Source organism: Monodelphis domestica, chromosome 1, assembly GCF_027887165.1.
Source record: "Monodelphis domestica isolate mMonDom1 chromosome 1, mMonDom1.pri, whole genome shotgun sequence".
Classification (NCBI taxonomy): Eukaryota; Metazoa; Chordata; class Mammalia; order Didelphimorphia; family Didelphidae; genus Monodelphis; species Monodelphis domestica.
In genome coordinates, this window is record NC_077227.1 from 382,704,959 (window position 1) to 382,725,155 (window position 20,197).

The window sequence follows — 20,197 nt, forward strand, 5'->3', positions numbered from 1 at the left end:
GGATGACTCTAGAAGAGAATATGAGGCTGACAACCTTAAGCAACTCTGCCTCATTGAAATCCAATTTGTTCTCAAGTGAAGACATAATTCCATGTCATTGGTCTTCTTTAAAAATGAAGGACAAACAACAACAAAAATCATATAGGTAACAGAATGAGGGAGCCAGGCTACACAAGGTTTGAGGTCTCTTTGATTTCTAAATCCATGAAATGTTTTAATAAAATTGAGATTCAAACCCAGGTCTGCTGACTCCAAATCCAGTGCTTAGTTATACACCAAGTTTCAAGGCATGGAAACAATAGGGAAACAAAGAATTCTGCTGGTAAATTGTAGTTTAGAGAAGTAGGTTAAACACAGACTATTTCTCTTCCATACAGTTTTAATCTCCTATCCATACTAGGCTTTTCTGGAGGTTTATTTTTAGAGACCTGCAGAAGGGATTTATTTTTGGTTTAATGGTCTGCTCCATGTCTAACTTTCAAATAGATGTTTCTGCCAGAATTTGAAATGGCATCAAAACTTGGGATGTGACCAACCTAAATCACAATCATACGGGTTTGTTTTTGCTACCCCCATTGGAGATAAAGGCCGTGAGAAAAAACTAGTATGAAGAAAAGCCCAAATGTTTAGCATTCCTCTCCATTTTAATGCCCCCAAAGAATCAACTGTTGTGGTGGTACTCTTGATTCTGAAAAAATGACATACTAAAATCATCATCATCATCATCATCAACAACAACAACAAAGGTTTAGCCTCAATGAAATCCTTAATTTCAATCCTAGAGTCAGAGTTAGATTTTTTTTTTTAATCTAGAAGGTACCATCCAAATAATCTAGCCCAAACTTCCTTATTTTGCAGACAAGGAGAATGAAGCTCAGAAAAGTATATATCTGTGGCTCCCTCCTCCTGCACACAGGTGCCAGAGAGATTTTTCTAAATTGTAATCTGACTGGGTCACTGCACTGATCAGTGAGTTCTAGTGCTTCCTTGTTATCAGCAGGATCATAGATAGAGTCCTCTGGCATGTAAAGCTGTTTATAACCTGACTTCTTCCTGCCTTTCCAGCTATTTGACACCCTCCTCCCATTCATTCACTCTATGATTCAGCCACACTGCTGAACTTGCTGTTTCTTGCACACAACACTCCATATACCTAACTTTGGCTGTTCGCTATCCCTGGAATTGTTTGCCTTCCCATCTCTACCTCTGAGAATTCAAGTCTTCTTTCCAGCCTCAGCTCCATATTCCACTTTCTGAAGGAGCCCTTTTGCATCATTCCCAGATGCTGGACACTGAGGGAGAAACAGGAAGCAGAATGTACCAAGCAATTCAAATCCCACCCCACCCCCCACCACTCTGGTCACCTCCAGCCCCCAGTGCAGCAGCTCAGTGTTTAGAACACAAGAGCCTTGGGAATCAACAATGCTTCTAGCCCATCACCCTCAACCATCATCTTAGGAAGCAATTCCCTTGGATATGCTGCCTGGTAACTGCTCCTGCAGGAGTTATGGCAACAGCTAATGAAGACACAAAAAGATAGTTCTCATAACGAGAATCTTTGACACTGTGAAATGGTTCACCATCAGGAATTAGTGACATTAAAAAAGAGGCCTTGCCATTTTCTTTGATGCTGTACCCTAAGATCCATGAGACCTTTGTAACTGTCCTATAGTTGGAACTTCCAAATGTCTTGTGCTGTAATTTACCTTCCAGTTGTGAGTCCTATATTGTAAAGTTCCTGCCTTTGTTATCTCCCCTAGTAGAATGTCAAACTAAGCCAAGTCAAGTATTTATTGAGCAATTACTGTGGGCTAAGCCCTGGGATGGATGAATACGGGCAAGCAAGTATAAGCAGGCAGAAAGATTGTCTTCATCCTAGGAACTTATATTCTTCTGGGACTGAGAAGAAACAGTATAGTAAAGAAAACTGAAGAGGAAGGAGGGGAGGGGAGGAGATAGTGGAGAAGGGTGATATCTGCACATGCTTGAAAAATACAGTCAAGAATAAATTCTGGAAAGGAAAGATGACAAGACTAGCCTGGGAATCCTTAAAATGAAGGTTATTGGAGGAACCATTCTATCAGTGAAAGAGACCATAAGGGAAGAGAACCCATGAAAAGTCAAACAGAATGTGATCTCATTGAGATCAGAGACTGTATTACCTTTTTGCTTGTATTCCTAGAACTTAGTACTTTGTCCATAATAAGGACTGAATAAATTCTTTTTTTCTACACACTTGTTCTTTTGTTCATTCATTCATTGCAAATTAGTTCTAGGGGGCAGCTGGGTGGCTCAGTGGATTGAGATCCAGGCCTAAAGACTGGAGGTCCTGGGTTCAGATTTGGCCTCAGACACTTCCTAGCTGTGTGACCCTGGACAAGTCACTTAACTCCCTCCCATGGCCTAGCCCTTACCACTCTTCTGACTTACAACCAATACAGAGTATTGATTCTAAGACAGAAGGTAAGGGTTTTAATAAAAAAGTTAGTTCTAGTTCTAATATTTTGTTAGTTAAAATTGATATAATTCAGAGAAAGAAGAGAACCTAGAGGTCAGACAAAAGCAGATGAGAAATCTGGGGCCCAAAGTCATGCTGGTAGTAAGCAGATCTGGAGAATTGAAAGTAGGTTTCTTGACCCCAAATTCATAGTTCTTTCCACTACACCTAATATTACTTGATGTTCTTGAATCATTTCTTGGTGAAGAACTGAGCTTTTGACCACACCCAGTAGTGGCACCATGACTTCCATTGCAATGTCTTGTCAAAATACAATGATGCACTATCATTAGTAAGTTTTAATTCTCTGAATCATCTAGCACTGGACTTTGGACTTTCAGTTGTCATAATATTGCTAGGGATGATCATAGGTGAAGAAGACTAATTGCTCCTCATGTAATGTTTGAAGTGGCAAGATATTTTCCAGTTGACTCAAGCTCTTATGAAGGAGATGAGCACATACTGTGGCATAATGTGACTTATTTCCCATAAACTTCATCCCTAAGTGAGGAGACTCTGGGCTCAGCATGGAGTAATGGAAAGAATTCTGCTCTTAGAGTCATGAATATGTGTTTTAGTCCTCGCTTGACCATTTACTAATTATCTGGCCTTGGGCAAGCCACTTCTCAGCCTTAGTTTTTTTTTTTCCCACCCTGAAAGGATTGTAATATAATGATTTCTAAGATCCTGTCCTGCTGACACTGTGAAGTCTGTGTTCTAATTTCTTTTTCAGTTCTGATATTTGGTGTTCTATATTGTAAGTTTCCTGCCAACTTTGGTACTGATATAATTTCCTCTTTAACCTTGACATTCTCAGTCTTCATTTATCCTTGGTGAGATCTGATCTAACCACAACTCCTGTTAGAGTTTGGTCTGTGTAGTATAGCTAATCTTTTTGGGGATGTAGGAGAGCCTGGAGAAATTTATCAATGTGAATACTGATACTTCCTTAAACTGACCTATTTGCAGAGAATCTGCTAGTGAGAACTCTTCCATATTGTTTTTTTTTTTTAATTTTACTTAATTGATTAATTTAGAGCATTTTTCCAGGATTACAAAAATCATGTTCTTTTCCTTCCCTCCCTACAATCCCCTGCCATATCTGATGTACAATTCCACTGGGTTTTACATGTGTGTTTGGTCAAGACCTATTTCCATATTATTGATATTTGCACTTAGAGTGATCATTTAGGTTTATAACCCCAATCATATCCCCATCGAACCATGTGATCAAGCAGTTGTTTTTCTTCTGTGTTTCGACTTCCACAGATTTTTCTCTGAATGTGGATAGTGTTCTTCTTTATAAGTCCCTCAGAATTATCCTGGATCATTGCATTGCTGCTAGTAGAGAAGTCCATTACATTTGATTGTGCCACAGTGTATCAGTCTCTGTGTACAATGTTCTCCTGGTTCTGCTCCTCTTACTCTGCATCACTTCCTGGAGGTCATTCCAGTTCCCATGGAATTCCTCCACTTTATTATTCCTTTGAGCACCATAGTATTCCATCACCAACATATACCACAATTTGTTCAGCCATTCCCGAATTGAAGGGCATCCCCTCATTTTCCAGTTTTTTGCCACCAAAAAGAGCACAGCTATGAATATTCTTGTACAGGTCTTTTTCCTTATTATCTCTTTGGTGTACAAACCCAGCAGTGCTATGGTTAGATCAAAGGGTAGGCAGTCTTTTAGCACCCTTTGGGCATAGAGAACTACTCCATATTGTAAAGGAAATGGGGTTGTTGACATTATTTATTTTATAATCTTGGGTAAGTCACTTCACTTGAATGAATCCGTGTCCATCTCAAAGAAATGTGACTAATAAGATTTATAAAATTTAATTTTCAGGGCTATTTTAGCAAAGCATTTTGTGTATCAAAATGCAATTCAATGAACATTCATTAAGTACTTTCTATGTGCAAAATACTGGTCTAAGAGCTGGGGATTCAAAGATAATGAAAAAAGCCCTTATGCTCAAAGTACTTACATTTTACTAGAAGGTTGAAGCTTAGGAGCTAGTGAAAGACAGTTGAATGAGTGGTGAATTTGGATTTATAGGATGCATATAATTATCCCACTTCTGCCATTAACTACCTATGTGTTGTTTTTTTTTCTATTCTTTCTCATTTAAAAAAATTTTTTTTAATTTTTATTTGGTCATTTCCAAACACTATTCATTGGAAACAAAGATCATTTTCTTTTCTTCCCTCCCCCCTCCCACCACCTCTCCCATAGCCAACGCGCGATTCCATTGGGTATCACATGTGTTCTTGATTCAAACCCATTTCCATGTTGTTGGTATTTGCATTAGAGTGTTCATTTAGAGTCTCTCCTCAGTCATATCCCCTCCACCCCTGTAGTCAAGTAGTTGCTTTTCATTGGTGTTTTTACTCCCATGGTTTATCCTCTGCTTGTGGATAGTGTTTTTTAGATCCCTGCAGATTGTTCAGGGACATTGCATTGCCACTAATGGAGAAGTCCATTACCTTCGATTGTACCACAATGTATCAGTCTCTGTGTACAATGTTTTCCTGGTTCTGCTCCTTTCGCTCTGCATCACTTCCTGGAGGTTGTTCCAGTCTCTATGGAATTCCTCCACTTTATTATTCCTTTTAGCACAATAGTATTCCATTAGTAACATATACCACAATTTGTTCAGCCATTCCCCAATTGAAGGGTATCCCCTCGTTTTCCAATTTTTGGCCACCACAAAGAGTGCAGCTATGAATATTCTTGTACAAGTCTTTTTCCTTATTATCTCTTTGGGGTACAAGCCCAGCAGTGCTATGGCTGGATCAAAGGGCAGACAGTCTTTTATCGCCCTTTGGGCATAGTTCCAAATTGCCCTCCAGAATGGCTGGATCAATTCACAACTCCACCAGCAATGAATTAGTGTCCCCACTTTGCCACATCCTCTCCAGCATTCATTACTTTCCATAGCTGTTATGTTAGCCAGTCTGCTAGGTGTGAGGTGATACCTCAGAGTTGTTTTGATTTGCATCTCTCTGATTATAAGAGATGTAGAACACTTCTTTATGTGCTTATTAATAGTTTTGATTTCTTTATCTGAGAACTGCCTATTCATGTCCCTTGCCCATTTATCAATTGGAGAATGGTTTGATTTTTTTGTACAATTTATTTAGCTCTTTGTAAATTTGAGTAATTAAACCTTTGTCAGAGGTTTTTATGAAGATTGTTTCCCAATTTGTTGCTACCCTTCTGATTTTAGTTACATTGGTTTTGTTTGTACAAAACCTTTTTAATTTGATGTAGTCAAAATTATTTATTTTACATTTTGTGACTCTTTCTAAGTCTTGCTTGGTTTTAAAATCTTTCCCTTCCCAAAGGTCTGACATGTATACTATTCTGTGCTCATCTAATTTACTTATAGTTTCCTTCTTTATGTTCAAGTCATTCACCCATTCTGAATTTATCTTGGTGTAGGGTGTGAGGTGTTGATCCAAACCTAATCTCTCCCACACTGTCTTCCAATTTTCCCAGCAGTTTTTATCTACCTATGTGTTTTTGAACAAGTATGAGGTAGAGGAGTACAGTGGAATGGCTTTAAAGATAGAAGACTTTTAATGGCATTCTACTTTTGCACTTTGTACTTATAGGACCATTGGGTCTCCCTTTCTGAGTTCAAATCTGACTCCACACACTTACAACCTGAGTGACTCCATCAGTTCTTTCTTTGAAGGTGGATAAAATTTTTCATCATAAGTCCATCAGAATTGTCTTGGATCATTGTTAAGAATAGCTAAATCATTCATATATTTTTGTTCCTATGCATGCTCTTCTGGTTCCTCTCACTTCACTTTGCATAAGTTCATGTAAGCCTTTCTAGGCTTTTCTGAAATCATCATGCTTGTCATTTCTTTTTTTAAATTTATCTTTATTTTATTCCAATAACAAATTTGAAAAGTTTTTCAAAGTTCCATGATTTATGTTGTTTCTCTCCTCTTTTCCCTCCCCACTCCCAGAGTCGACACTGCTTGTAATTTCTTATAGCACAATAGAATTCAATCACAATCATACACCATGACTTGCTCAACCATTCCTCAATTGATAGGCAACTCCACAATTTCCATTTTTTTGCCATCACAAAAAGAGCTGCTATAAGCATTTTTGTACATGTGACTCCTTTTCTCTTTTCCTGGATATCTTTGATATTACAGATCTAGTACCAATATTGCTGGGTCAAAGGGTATGCAGTTTATAGCCATTTACAGTTCACACTCTACCAACAGTGGATGTCCCAATTTTTCCACATTACCTTCAAAATTTGCAATTTTCCTTTTCTTGCACATTAGCCAATATAGTAGGTGTTAAATGGTGTCTCAGATATTTTAACTTGCATTTCTCTAATCAGTAGAGACTATTGATAACTTTGATTCTTTGCTCCTGAAAAGCTGTCTTTTCATATTCTTTGACCATTTATCAACTGGGTAATGGCTCTTTTCAAAAGTAAATTTGGCTCATTTCCCTATTTATTTGAGAAATGAAGCTTTTTTTCAGAGAAAATTGTTGCAAAAAATGTGATAGTATTTTTAAAATGCAGGACAGTGCCTGGTTCATAGATGGGGCTTAATAAGTGCTTGCTTCCTCCCTCCCTCCCATATTTTTATCCTTCCTTCTTTCCTTCCTCCCTCTCTCCTTCCCTCCTTTTTTAAAATTTTCTTTCTCCCTCCCTCATCCCTTCTTTTTTTCCTCTCCTTCCCTGACTCCCTCCCTCCTTCCTTTTATTTATTTATTTTTAATAAAAACCTGTACCTTCTGTCTTAGAATCAATACTGTGTATTGGTTCCAAGACGGAAGAGTGGTAAGGGCTAGGTAATGGGGGTTAAGTGACTTGCCCAGGGTCACACAACTGGGAAGTATCTGAGGTCATATTTGAACCCAGGACTTCCCATCTCTAGGGCTGGCTCTCAATCCACTGAGCTACCTAATTGCTCCCTCCCTCCTTCCTTTTAGCAATAGAGAATCAATAAAGATTATTGAGCAGGGGAAGAATATGCCTAAGGAAAAATTGATAGTTCTGTGAGGATGGTTTGGAGAGGAGAAAGACTGGAACCTGGGAATCCAGTCAGAAGAATACTAAAATACGGTAATCTAGGCTAATCTAGATGGTAAAGATTGCCCATGGCCATTTGAGTGGAGAGAAGTATAATATGAGACATGTGCATAATACAGAGTACTTGGCAGGTAATTAGATATAGGTAGTAAAAAAGAGAGGACTGAAGGATGGTTCTGAGGTTATAGATCTGGGTAACTGACATCTTGGTGCTTTTTCCCCCCAATGCAAATATTGAAGGTTGGAGGAGGAAAGATAAGAGTTCTTTTTTGGATATTGTAAGATGCCAATGAGATAGCTAGGTGACAATATCCATTAGGTACTAAGAAATGTACAAAATATGGAACTGGTGTTCAGGAGAGGGATTGAAACTGGGTAGAAAAATAACTAGGAAACATATTGTCCTGGAATGATACTTGAACCTACAAGAACTCAAAGGTTTTTGGGGGAAGGAGGGAGGGAGAGAGGGAGAGAGAGAAGGGTAGAATCTTGAAGGAAAATCATGATGTTTTGGAACAGGAGAGGGAAGGTAACAAACTCTCAGAGAGGTTCTCTAATGGTGGTACCAGGAGTAAGACTATATGTTGAGCCAGTCACAGTTGAGAAATAAGTGGGTACAACAGAAATGTGAATTTTATTATTAGCATTACTTGGAATTCCACAGGGGACTTGCAATGTGTTACATAAGGTTGGAAGAACTGAGAATGTTTAGTCTAGGGAAGAGAAGACATGAAAGCAACATGATAGCTGTCTTTCAGTATTAGGATTGTCATGTGGGATAAGAATAAAGCATGTTATACTTTACCCTTGAGATTAACACTAGGACCAATATGTAGAGATTAAAGAAAGATAGATATCAACCCAATATGTGTATGTTAAAAAAAAATCCAACTATTTCTGACATTCAGCTATTCCAAGGTGGATTAGATGACATTTATTGGCAATGTTATAGAGGGGATTCCAGCACAAATATGAATTGGACTAGACGCCTTCTGAAGTTCCTTTTTACTCTTTTATTTTAAACCCTTCCTTCCATCTTAGAATCAACACTGTATATTGGTTCCAAGGCAGAAGACTGGTAAAGGCAAGGCAATGGGGGTTAAGTGACTTGCCCAGGGTCACACAGCTGGGAAGTGTCAGATTTGAACCCTGGACCTCCTGTCTCTGGCTTTCAATCCACTGAACCACATAACTTCCCTCCCCCTTTTTACTTTTAAAATTTTTGTCTTTTTGTTGTGCTTTAACAATTGCACCTAAAGACAGGATTGTGGTGAGGATTAAATAAGATGATAGATAGAAAGGATTTTGTATGCTTTAAAGTGCCCTATAAATGCTTGCCCATGGTCTGGCTTTCTTATTTAATTGAAAAGGAAAACAATTATATTGAAATATAATTATCAAAATATCAAAAAACATTAAGTTCATAGATTAAGGATTAAGAACCTTTTTTCTAAATGAAAAAAGTATTCCTGATATGGGAGACTTCTACAATACTTTCAGCTCTTTCATTTCTGAATCCCAAACTATATTATACAGACACACACTTATTCACAGGTATACTCTACTTACATATGTACACATGCACACATACAAATGTGTACATATACACGGAACAATAGACTACACAACAGATGATTATATGCTTATAATTGAGTATACTCAAGGAATTTTGTATGATCTTGTCAACATGGAATCTAGAGGTTCCCGGACTTGTAGCTTGGAGGGATTTGGTGATCCCCAGTTTATTTAGTTTGGAGGCAGAAACCCCAGGTTTTGACCTTGTCACATGAGAGTTCCTCCCTGAGGGAAAGTCCTACTTCACTGATTTCAGACTAACAATAGATTTTAAGATGCCAAATGAGGGGGCAGCTAGGTAGCTCAGTGGATTGAGAGCCAGGCTTAGAGATGGGAGGTCCTAGGTTCAAATATGACCTCAGATACTTTCCAGCTGTGTGACCCTGGACAAGTCACTTAATCCCCATTGCCCATCCCCTACCACTCTTCTGCCTTGGAACCAGTACAGTGTTGATTCCAAAATGGAAGGTAAGGGTTCAAAAAACAAACAAAACAAAACAAAAAGATGTCAAATGACTCTCTTTGTCTCCAGAAGCCTCTCCTCTCCCAGTATATCATGCCTCCTTCTGAGGATCAAACTCTGGACCTTCAGCTTGTGAGACTGAGGGCTCTACCTACTGAGCCAAATCTTAAAGTAGTGTGAGATCAGTGAAATAGGACTTCCCCTCAGGGAAGAACTCTCATGTGACAAGGTTAAAACCTGAGGTTTCTGCCTCCAAACTAAATAAACTGGGGATCACCAAATCCCTCCAAGCTACAAGTCCGGGGACCTCTAGATTCCACATTGACAATAAAAACATATGCATGGGAGGTACTTTGTTGGAGGAGAACCGTTAGAACTATATTTTGTTAAACTTTTTTGTCATCAATAAACAACAAACAAAACAGAAACTTGTATCTTTTATATTTAATGAGTATATGGGAAATGTTTTTTCCCAACTCAAATTTTCATCAACATTATCTTTCTATGTATATTGACCATTCTCAGAAAGATTTTAGAGATGAAAAGGATATATATGGTAGGAGGGTGTGTAAGAATGATACAAAATGAAGTGAGCAGAAACAATAGAACAAGTTCTACAGTAATAACATTACCTAGATAAGCAAGATGGAAAGTCATCTGATCCATGAATGCAGTAACCAACCCTGATTCCAGAGGACTGGTGTTAAACAATGTTCCCCACTTGCTGATGGAGAGGGGATGAGTTCAGGGTACAGAATGAGATATATTTTTGGACATGTTGTTATTCAGTCATTTTTTCAGTGATAATTATTCATGACCCCATCTAAGGTTTTCTTGGCAAATATACTGGAATAGTTTGCCATTTACTTCTCCAGTTTATTTTACAGATGAGGAAACTGAGGCAGAGTTAAGTGACTTGCTCAGGTTCACACAACTTGGAAGTGTTTGAGGTCGGATTTAAACTCAGCAATATGTGTCTTCCCCATTTCAGGTCTGGCACTCTATCCACTATACCATGGACAATGGGGGGAAAGGGGGTTGTTTTGCCCTATTATATACTTCATTTTTTCTCTATTCATTTTTCTTAATTTAGATTTTTTTAATTTAAACATTTTTTTCATGGTTACATGATTCATGTTGTCTCCCTTCCTCTACCCTCCCCCCTCCTGGAGTTGACAAGCAATTCCACTGGGTTATACATATATTATCACTCAAAGCCTATTTCCTTATTCATTTTTGTAATATAGTATTTATTTTTGTATTCAGATGTATTTTATTTCTCCAATTACATGTAATAATATATTATATATAGCATATATAATAATATAATTTTCAATATACATTTTTGGAAATTATAAGACCCAAACTGTCTCTCTTCCTTCCTTCTTTCCCTCCCTTCTCTCAGAAATAGTAAGCAATTTGACCTAAGTTATGTGTGTATTATCATGCAAAACACACTTCCATATTGGCCACCTTTGTAAGTTTCTCTATTCATTTTATTTTATTATTAATTTTTGATTTGGAAATTTTAATTTAATTAATTAATTTAGATCTCTATTCATTTTAAGTGAGAATCATGGGAGAGAAAACAAATGTTTGTTGTTATTTGGAAAATAAAATTTTGTCAATTTTTAAATATATTTGGGGAATTTAAAAAAGGTGCTTGCTTCAGCAGCGTATATACTAAAATTGGAACAATACAGAGAAGATTAGCATGGCCCCTGTGCAAGGATGACACGCAAATTTGTGAAGCATTCCATATTAAAATAAAAAGCAAAAAAAAAAAAAAAAAGAAAACAGGCATAATCCTCTCAAGAGATATTGTCCCCAGAGCCCCAGAGTTTTAGTTCTGTGTAAATTTTGGTGCTTGGCTCTGTGTAGTGGCCGATTATTATGGACCTATCTCTTTCCTGATTAACTATTTGGTTTTGCCATCTATTTTAGTGGTTTTGTATTTTTCCAGGTTGTCAGTCTCATAGTTTAAGAACTTTGGTAAACTGGCCAGTGTACAGAGAAGGGCATCTAGGATGATGAAAGACCATAAATCCATGTCATATGAGGATGTGTTGTAAGAACTAGGGACAGAGTTAGGTTAGAGAAGAGGAAACCAAAGTGGGACATGAAGGGTTATCATATGGAGGAAGTATAGGGCTTGATCTGTGGGACAATTTAGGCTTGATATCCAGAAAAGAAACTTCTTAATATGGATAGTTTTCTAAAAATTGTCTCTGTGGCTTTGAGAAGTGGCAGGTTCCTCCTCCTTGGAGGTCTTTAAGCTAAGACTGGGTGACCCCTTATTACATATTTTATTAGGTATTTCTTCTGGGTATGGATGGGAATCTATTTCTCCCCAGGTCTCTTCTCACATTCAAATTCTGTGATTCCAGGGTATCTTCTCAGTCTTCTTTTTTAGGGAAATAATATCATCTAGGATAGCTTCCCTTCTTTTTACTTTTTCTTCTCTTTGAGAGCTTGACAATCACACCCTAGTTCTGATTTTTCTGGGTTTGTAGCATTTTTTTTTTGACCGCTACAGCAATGCCTGGAATGTCTTTAATTATAATCTCCACTAGTGCAAATTCCGACCCCTCTTACACCTTTTTATCCTGTATGATTCTTGGCCATGTCTTTTGTAAATCTGCCATCAAAGGTCCACCTAACATGCCAGAGGCCTTTCCTTGGTTCTTTAATATATTGTGGGTTCCAGTGTAGGTCTAGAATTGCTTAAGATAATCACACAAAATTCAGTGAATCCACCTCACTGTTTAAAGAGTCTCTTGCCAATATTAAGAACCCTGTTGTGAATCAACATTTTCACACATAACTCAAGCCTGTGATCACAGATGAAACATGGTCTTTTGCAGAACCAATTGAAACTGAAGCCAACAGGGCTGGAGCCCAACATCACATGCATTGTTTGCAACAAGCAGACACAAGAGGAAATTCATTACATTGTGTTTGTTTCTTCATAATTGAAGGAAAAAAAGACATTATGACATGACCTGAAAATGGCCTGAATTGGAATTGGGGGTAATTAAATTTCAACCCTAGTTCTAACACTTGATGTTTGTGTGATAAAAAAGTCACTTCACTTATCTGGGACTCTATTTGCAAAAGGAAGGGGTTAGACTAGATAAGTTTTAAGGTATCTTTTGCTTTTAAAGCTCATGAGTCTATGAGCCTTCTCTCTCTCTCTCTCTTTCTCTCTCTGTCTCTCTCTCTCTCTCTCTCTCTCTCTCTCTCTCTCTCTCTCTCTGTCTCTCTCTCTCTCTCATCCATTCACCCATTTTATTCACTAATATCTATCCTTATCTTATTTTTAATGATTAAATTTTAATTTTAATAAATTTGCACATGTTTTCCAAAATCATATGATCCACATTTTCTCCCTCCCCTTTTCCTTCCCCCCTCCCAAAGCTGACAAATAATTCAATCTGGGTTATATATATAATCACATAAAACACATTTCTATATTATTCATTTTAAGCAAATATTCTTATAGAACTGAAACCCCAAAACATATACCCAAGTAAACAAGTGATAAACTTTATGTTTTTATCTGCATTTCTACTCCAACAATTCTTTCTCTGTAGGCCCAATCTATTCATTAATCCATTTTCATTCATTTATCTCTCACTCATCATTCACCCATTTTTATTTAACCTACCTATATTCGTTCATCTATTTTTATTCATCTATCTATCTATTCATTTACTTATTCACTTTATTTTTTTAGGAAATGTTCCCTTCTCATGCTATAGTTAGTTGTAAATGAATTCTTTTTTTCTTTTAAGCCTTTACTTTGCCTTAGTATCTATTCTAAGACTGAAGAGCAATAAGGGCTTGGCAATGGGGGTTAAGTGCTGGGTCACACAACTAGGAAGTGTCTGAGGTCACATTTGAACCCAGGTCCTCCTGACTCCAGGCCTGGTTCATTGTGCTACCTAGCTGCCCCTATGACTGAATTCTTGAAGATTAGGTCAGTGGAGTACAAGCTCTGGCAGGTCCTATCATGCTGAATGCCTTTAAGTACAGAATGTGTCTATTATTGAAGGACCAAACCCAAGTATAGGATCTCTTCTTAGTAGAAGAGAGGTCACTAAGTGATGATTTCTTTTAGCCCCAGTAATTCATGAAACCATCTTCTGGTGATTTGTATGGGTCAAGGGAGTTCTTATACCAACTTGTCCAGGTATCCTTGGAGTATTAGGGAATTGGATACATATGAAGGAATGCAATCTCTTTCCTTTACTTCTGAACAGGTGCATTGTGGAGAAAACATTCACTTCTGAAGGGTTTAATATTACATAGACTGTTTCTAATAGCCCTGACAAAATGTAAATCTGGCATGTCCTCTCTCTTCTTTTTCAAGGATAGAATTACAATACAACCTTTAAAGACCAGCAAAGTGCCACTTCCTACTCCCAAACTTCCATGACTCTCCTGGGGGTCAATCATCTTCCCCTAGGATTTCATGTGTCTTTCTCTGAGTCATCAATGCTAAGCTTAGTGCCTGGTATATAGTGATTACTGAATACAACCCCCATACCCCACCCTGCTGCACCTTTCCTGTGCCCTTGTCTGACAATGTTATTATATATTTTGAGTAGTATGTTTTGTGTTCTGTTTCCTTACTAGACCACAGACTCTTTGAAATCAGGGATTTTGTCTCATCTGAACTCTATCTCCTGTAACATCACTTACATAGATTAGATACTCATAATTATTTGTTGAATGAATTAATAGTTTTCCTGTGGAATGCAGATAGACATATGCATACTTCCTTGAGTGACTTTTAGTTTTCTGATAAAAAAAAGGATTCTTTTGATTCCTTCTAGTCTTTCCCAAAGTCAGAATTACCATTTCATTGTATGTTGGAAAGAACACTGGCTTTAGATTCCTAAGACCTTGGTTCAAATCCTGCTTCTGATGCTTCCTGACTTGACCAAGTTACTTAATCTCAACAAAGGTAAGTTTCTTCACCTATAAAACTGAAGAGATTGAACTAAATGACTTCTAAAGTCTCTTTTAACTCCTTTGAATTTGATCAGGCAAGTAGCAATGGCTGCCATCAATACAGGGGCCACATTTTGTTTCTCTAGGTCTCTCCATGGATAGCAGGCAGTCAGAATGCCATGTTTCTCTGTTGGATTAAGGCTTTATCTATTTATTACACAGCATATCTCAATGGGGAAAAGATATAACACATACCAGTGAAATCAAGGGTGCTGGTAATTCACCTCTTCTGGCTCCACTTACTATTGTAGTACTGATAAGCATCAGTCAAGGGGGTCTGTAGGTTAAATCTATAGAGCTTTGAATTCCTCTTGTTGTTCACATCAGAGTCACCAACACATCTTGATCTGATTTAAAGCCCTAGCCTGGAACTTCGTGCCATTCAAAACACAGCAAGCCATTTTCCATGGGCTGGGGGCCATAAGGGCTTGTTAGATTGGCATTTTTAATAAATCTGGAGGGTAACTACAACATCGTAGGACTGTGCACTCCAGACAAACCGCTATGTACGTCACCTTGCCTCTGCCCTCCTCCCCCCTTCCTTCTTACTCACACATGCCCTTCAGGCTTTGGGTTATGATGTTTATTTTGGAGTTTCTACAGTGTTTTGTGTTCATCAGTTCTTTACCTTTTAAAACACATGGAGAGACAGACGCAGAAAAATGCCAAGCATTATGCCCTGGAACAAAACCTTCTGAGCTCAGATACTTTGGGGTCAGGAATTTTTAAAAGGTGTTTTTGCATTCCCCTTGTCCAAATGCCTCATTCAATAGTGGGCACATAGGAATGTCTGATATCTAATACTTGTGTGATTCTGACTAAATTATTTCACCTCTTAGACCTTGGTTTCCTCACACACAAAATGAGGCTGGCAACCTGTAGTGATAGGACAAATACAGAAGAAATCATTCTTGATATGGGTCATACAAAAAAGGGTAGTGGGTCAGATTTTTCCCACAGTTCATTAGGTTTGCTAACTCTTGGACTAGAAGACCTCAGGTTACTTTTTACTCTAAATTTGGCACCCTGTAAGATGTGACTTCCCTGAGCCCTATGTTCCTATCAAGAAAATGAGGATGTTGGGCTAGATAAGTTATGGTGAACCTATGACCTGGGTGCCAAAGATGGCACATAGAATGCCTTCTGGGGGTATGCAGCTTTCCCCTCCACACACTCCCTCAGTTCGTTACTAGAAAGGCAAAAGGACTTGGTTAGAGCTGTTCTCCTTCACTTCTCTACATTTGCTGAGGACATTCTGCATTCTTCACCCACTCTTCTGGCCATCAGCCTGATGGGAGTGCTTTCTCCCTGGCAGGGCCTACCCCACTTGTTGGGGGGGAGATGGCAAGTGGTCTCTGAGCGGAGCCTAGTACTCAATCTGAGGGATGGGGGTGGAGGTGGGGCCTGGCCTTGACACTCTATCTCTAAAAATTTTGTCATCACTGGGCTAGATGATCTCTAAGGTCACTTCCAACTCTAGCTTTAATGATTTCCTGTGTCCCCTATTAAGTATTTAATAAACACGTCATGAAATGATTAACATTTTCTAATTCATAGAGCTACTGCTGAATTTTTTTGCTTGCAATTGATTTCATAGGTTCAATAAGAACCTCATCAATTGTATAGTTTTGGTTGGTGTGAAGACTTGCTGTATATAGCCCTAACATTCCTATTTCCACTATCTGGGCTAGGAGATAAGGGACTTTTGTGAGTTTTTTTAGATTGTTTGTTTTTTGGTTTTTCTTTTAACAAAGACTGTCACTAATTAGCTTGTTTCTTGGCTTAGGGACTTCCCAATTTAAGAAATCAAAGGATCCATGCCCAGTCATTGGTAGTTAGTTGAAAGCTATCCTTTAGTTTTCCTTTCATTCTAGACATTTTCGGTCCCTGCTTTTCCTTCCCTCACCCCTTAATCTCTGGCTGTTGTGCAGTCTCTTCAGCTAGAGTGCCCTCAGGCTGCAACCCCAAGGAGAAATCAGTTACCAAAGTACCACAGTCCTTATGATCCTGCTTAGTGTCAGGCCAATGAGGTGAATATAACCCACAAAAGTTTATGGTGTGTAAATTACTGCTGTAGTCTGTCCTCTCTCTCAGCTTGAGAGTCATTTGCTGGCTCTTAATATCTGTAACTGGAAACAGCCTTTATTCCCATTCCCAATCCAGACTCAAAAGATTTTTTGTTTTGTTTTGTTTTCTAAGGTGATCAGAGAAAAAGGGAAAGAACCTATATGTTCATTTATGGCAGCTCTCTTTGTGGTGGCAAAGACCTGGAAATTGGGGGGCTGTTGAACATTTGGGGAATGGCTGAACAAGTTGTGACATATAATTGACTACTGAGCCATAAGAAATGATGAGCACATTAATTTTAAAAAATGGGGAGACTCACATGAAGTTATGAATACTAAAATGAGCAGAATCAAGAAAATATTTTATTCAGCAACAGAAGTATTATTTGAAGAAAAATGCATGTAATTCCAATTCCAGAAAAAGAAGTAATAAAAAGAAATAAACAAGACATAGTTTTCTATATGCATGTTTCTTTTTGTCATAGGATGCCTTTTTTAGAGTGGGGAGGGAAGAGAGAGAGAGAGAGAGAGGAGAGGAGAAATCAGGGGAATTGTAATATGACAAATAAATAAAATTTAAAAATATTAAAGGTATAATGAGTAATATCTAATGAGTAGTTTGGAAGATTATTTCTGTAAAATCACTGGTTATTAATATGTCATTTCACATCACATTTCTTTATAGTCATAGATAATAAGTCTAATAATGATGAAAGACAGTGGGCAATATAGTGGATAGAGAGCTGGCCTTGGAGTCAGGTAGACCTGGGTTTGAGTCTTATCTGAAGAATGGCTGGGACAGGGGGTAGTGTTAGACAAGATGGCCTTGGAGGTCACTTCTAGTTCTAAATTTATTATTCTATGAAAATTCAAAAAGGGAAGCCCCCTATCTTCCAAGGTGGCCCATTGGAAAGCTGTAATTGTTATCCTTCAAGCTCTCTACCTAGAAGCCGGGCCATAATGGACCTCTAAGAGTCTTAGTTTTCTAAATTGGTAAGATAGAGTTAATAATAGTAATGCCATCTGTGTCACTTTGTAGTCCTTAAAATATTCTGGAAATGGGTGCCATTATTATTCAGCCTCTGCCTGTCTGTTTCTGAAATCTCACTTATGATGTATCTGATTTAGTTTTGAAGCATTATAGTATATCAGATATGGATGCAACTTTAGAGATCAGTTAGCCTACAAATAGTGTGCTGGAGACACCTTGTACTAACAAACAATTGTTAAATTTTCAGTATGAATGTTTATACCTTGGAAGTTAGAAATGCTACAAACCTGGATTTGATTTATTATTTTGTTGATTGTTAGGCTTTTAAAAAGTGATGGAGAAGATGTTAATAAAACAGCTTAAACATAACATTGTGTCTTGCTTATAGAGCTAGTTGTTAAACATTTGCCAACCTATCTTTATCCAATCCCCTTATTTTACAAATGAGGAAAGTAAAGCCCAGAAAGGGAAAGAGTTCATGCATGATCACAAAATGTACAGTGATTCTTGGGAAAATATTTTTTTCTTCCTATATAACTCACTACTGGCTTGCCCAGTTTATATAGTATTTTAGGGTTGTGGACAGAAAGGAGACATATAGTCTTAGAAACATCCTGAGTATAAGGAGGGGCAGGAGTATTAATAAGTCATATTTGATTGGATGCCATTGATAGGGTGGTGCAAATTCATTAAGGTTCCATAGAAAATGGTTGTTTCTAGGTAGGAAGGCTCCTGGAAACTTTTAGGAAAAGGAGGTGCCAAGCAGGACAAAGATAACCTACCACAAAAAAGACTGGGTTCAAAAAAATACTTTTCCTTTTCCAGACTACTAAAATTATTATATACATTTTGCAACTGAGAAAACTGGGGTTTAAGACATTACATGGCTTGCTTATACTCACATGATTAATGAGCAGGAGAGAAAGTCCATACTCAGATCTTTCTAACTCTAAATTCAGTGCTATTTCTACTATCACAATAATTCTCAAACTTTTTGGTCTCAGGACTCCTTTACATTCTTAAAACCGATTGAGGACCCTTCCCCCCAAAAAGCTTGTTTATATAGGTTACATCTATCAGCATTTACTGTATTAGAAATAAGGCATCTTAGTAATGTTATAATAATAGCTTTGATTTCACAAACTCCCTGAAAGGGTCTTTGAGAGGCTCATAGATCCCTGGACAACACTTTGATCATCACTTTCATGATGCTGCCTGGTGAATATCACTACTTTCATTGTTGCTATTCAGTTATTTTCAGTCATGTCTGACTTTTTATGAATCCATTTGGGGTTTTCTTGGGAAAGATATTGGAGTGCTTGCCTTTTCCTTCTCTAGCTCATTTTACAGATGAGAAAACTGAGGCAAACAGGATTAAGAAACTTGCCAGGAGACACATAGCTACTAACTGTTTGAGGCCAGATTTGAACATGTGAAAATAAATCTTCCTGACTCCAGATTCCCCCCATTCTATATACTCTGCCACCTAGATGTCCATCAGTGCTACTAAGGACTAATAAAAAATACAAGTTACTGAGCCTAAACTTATTGAGGTCTGCCATACTGTAATATATCTCTCTGGAAGTTCTAGTAGTCTTGGTGTCCTGAAACGGGTCTGAAGCCAAGGGACTTGCCCCATTGACTCTATAGGTGTTCAGCCCACTTGACTCAGAATGATATAGAAGAAAAAACAATGAATCTGAAGTTAGGAGACCTAAATTCCAATTTTGATTTTACTGTTTATTAAATGTGATACAATGAGGAAGTTACTTGGACTTCATTTTCTTCATCCATAAAATAAGAGGGTTGAACTGGATGATCATTATGAACCTTCAAAATCTGAACCTGTGAGTTTAAATGATTTTTTTGGACTTGTGGGAATCACTGAAAGATGGATGTTGTACCTTCTGCTTCCTCCTAAGCCTAGATGGATGTGGAGCATAGACTGACAGATTGATTGGAATAAATGAATTTTTGACTATAAGTTGAAAACTTTTGAAAGTTGTATTCACTTTTTTTTATTTCAAAGATTACTTATTGGGTTAGAAGATGGTGATTTTTCAGTAATGAGAATACCAAATTATTACCTTAGTTCTTCTGGTCTATTGAGAGAAGTAGAGTAAGTAGAGAGCCTTTCTGGATCAGACAATACTCATCCCCACAGTTAAAAACAAACAACTATTGAATTAGAGATTCACTTTAATTAATAAACTCCCCTTTCAAAATGCAATAGCTTCCTTGGACTAGATTTCTTTCAAGGTCAGGGCTAGCACTCTGGAGAAACATGTATTAAACTTTCAGTGTGAGCATTTATATCTTGGAAATCTACAAATGCTACATATCAGGGCTTGACTTACTATTTTTTGATTGTTTAGACTTGAAATACCTCTGAAGAAAATGTTAGTAATGCTGAATAAACTTTAAAGCCTTTTTAATGTATAGTTTTTTCCTCTGGAGAAATAGTTGTTAAACACTAAGGTCATCATTTAATGTAACATATTTTAATAATATCAG

At 37.6% G+C, this 20,197-nt stretch overlaps 1 non-coding gene across 1 annotated transcript; it reads left to right on the forward strand.

Annotated features, from left to right (window-relative positions):
* Nucleotides 1-11,269: 11,269 nt before the first annotated feature.
* Nucleotides 11,270-11,376, forward strand: LOC130456573 (U6 spliceosomal RNA). Its single transcript, XR_008915644.1, has one exon. It is a non-coding gene; the product is annotated as a U6 spliceosomal RNA (small nuclear RNA).
* The last annotated feature ends 8,821 nt before the right edge of the window (nucleotides 11,377-20,197 follow it).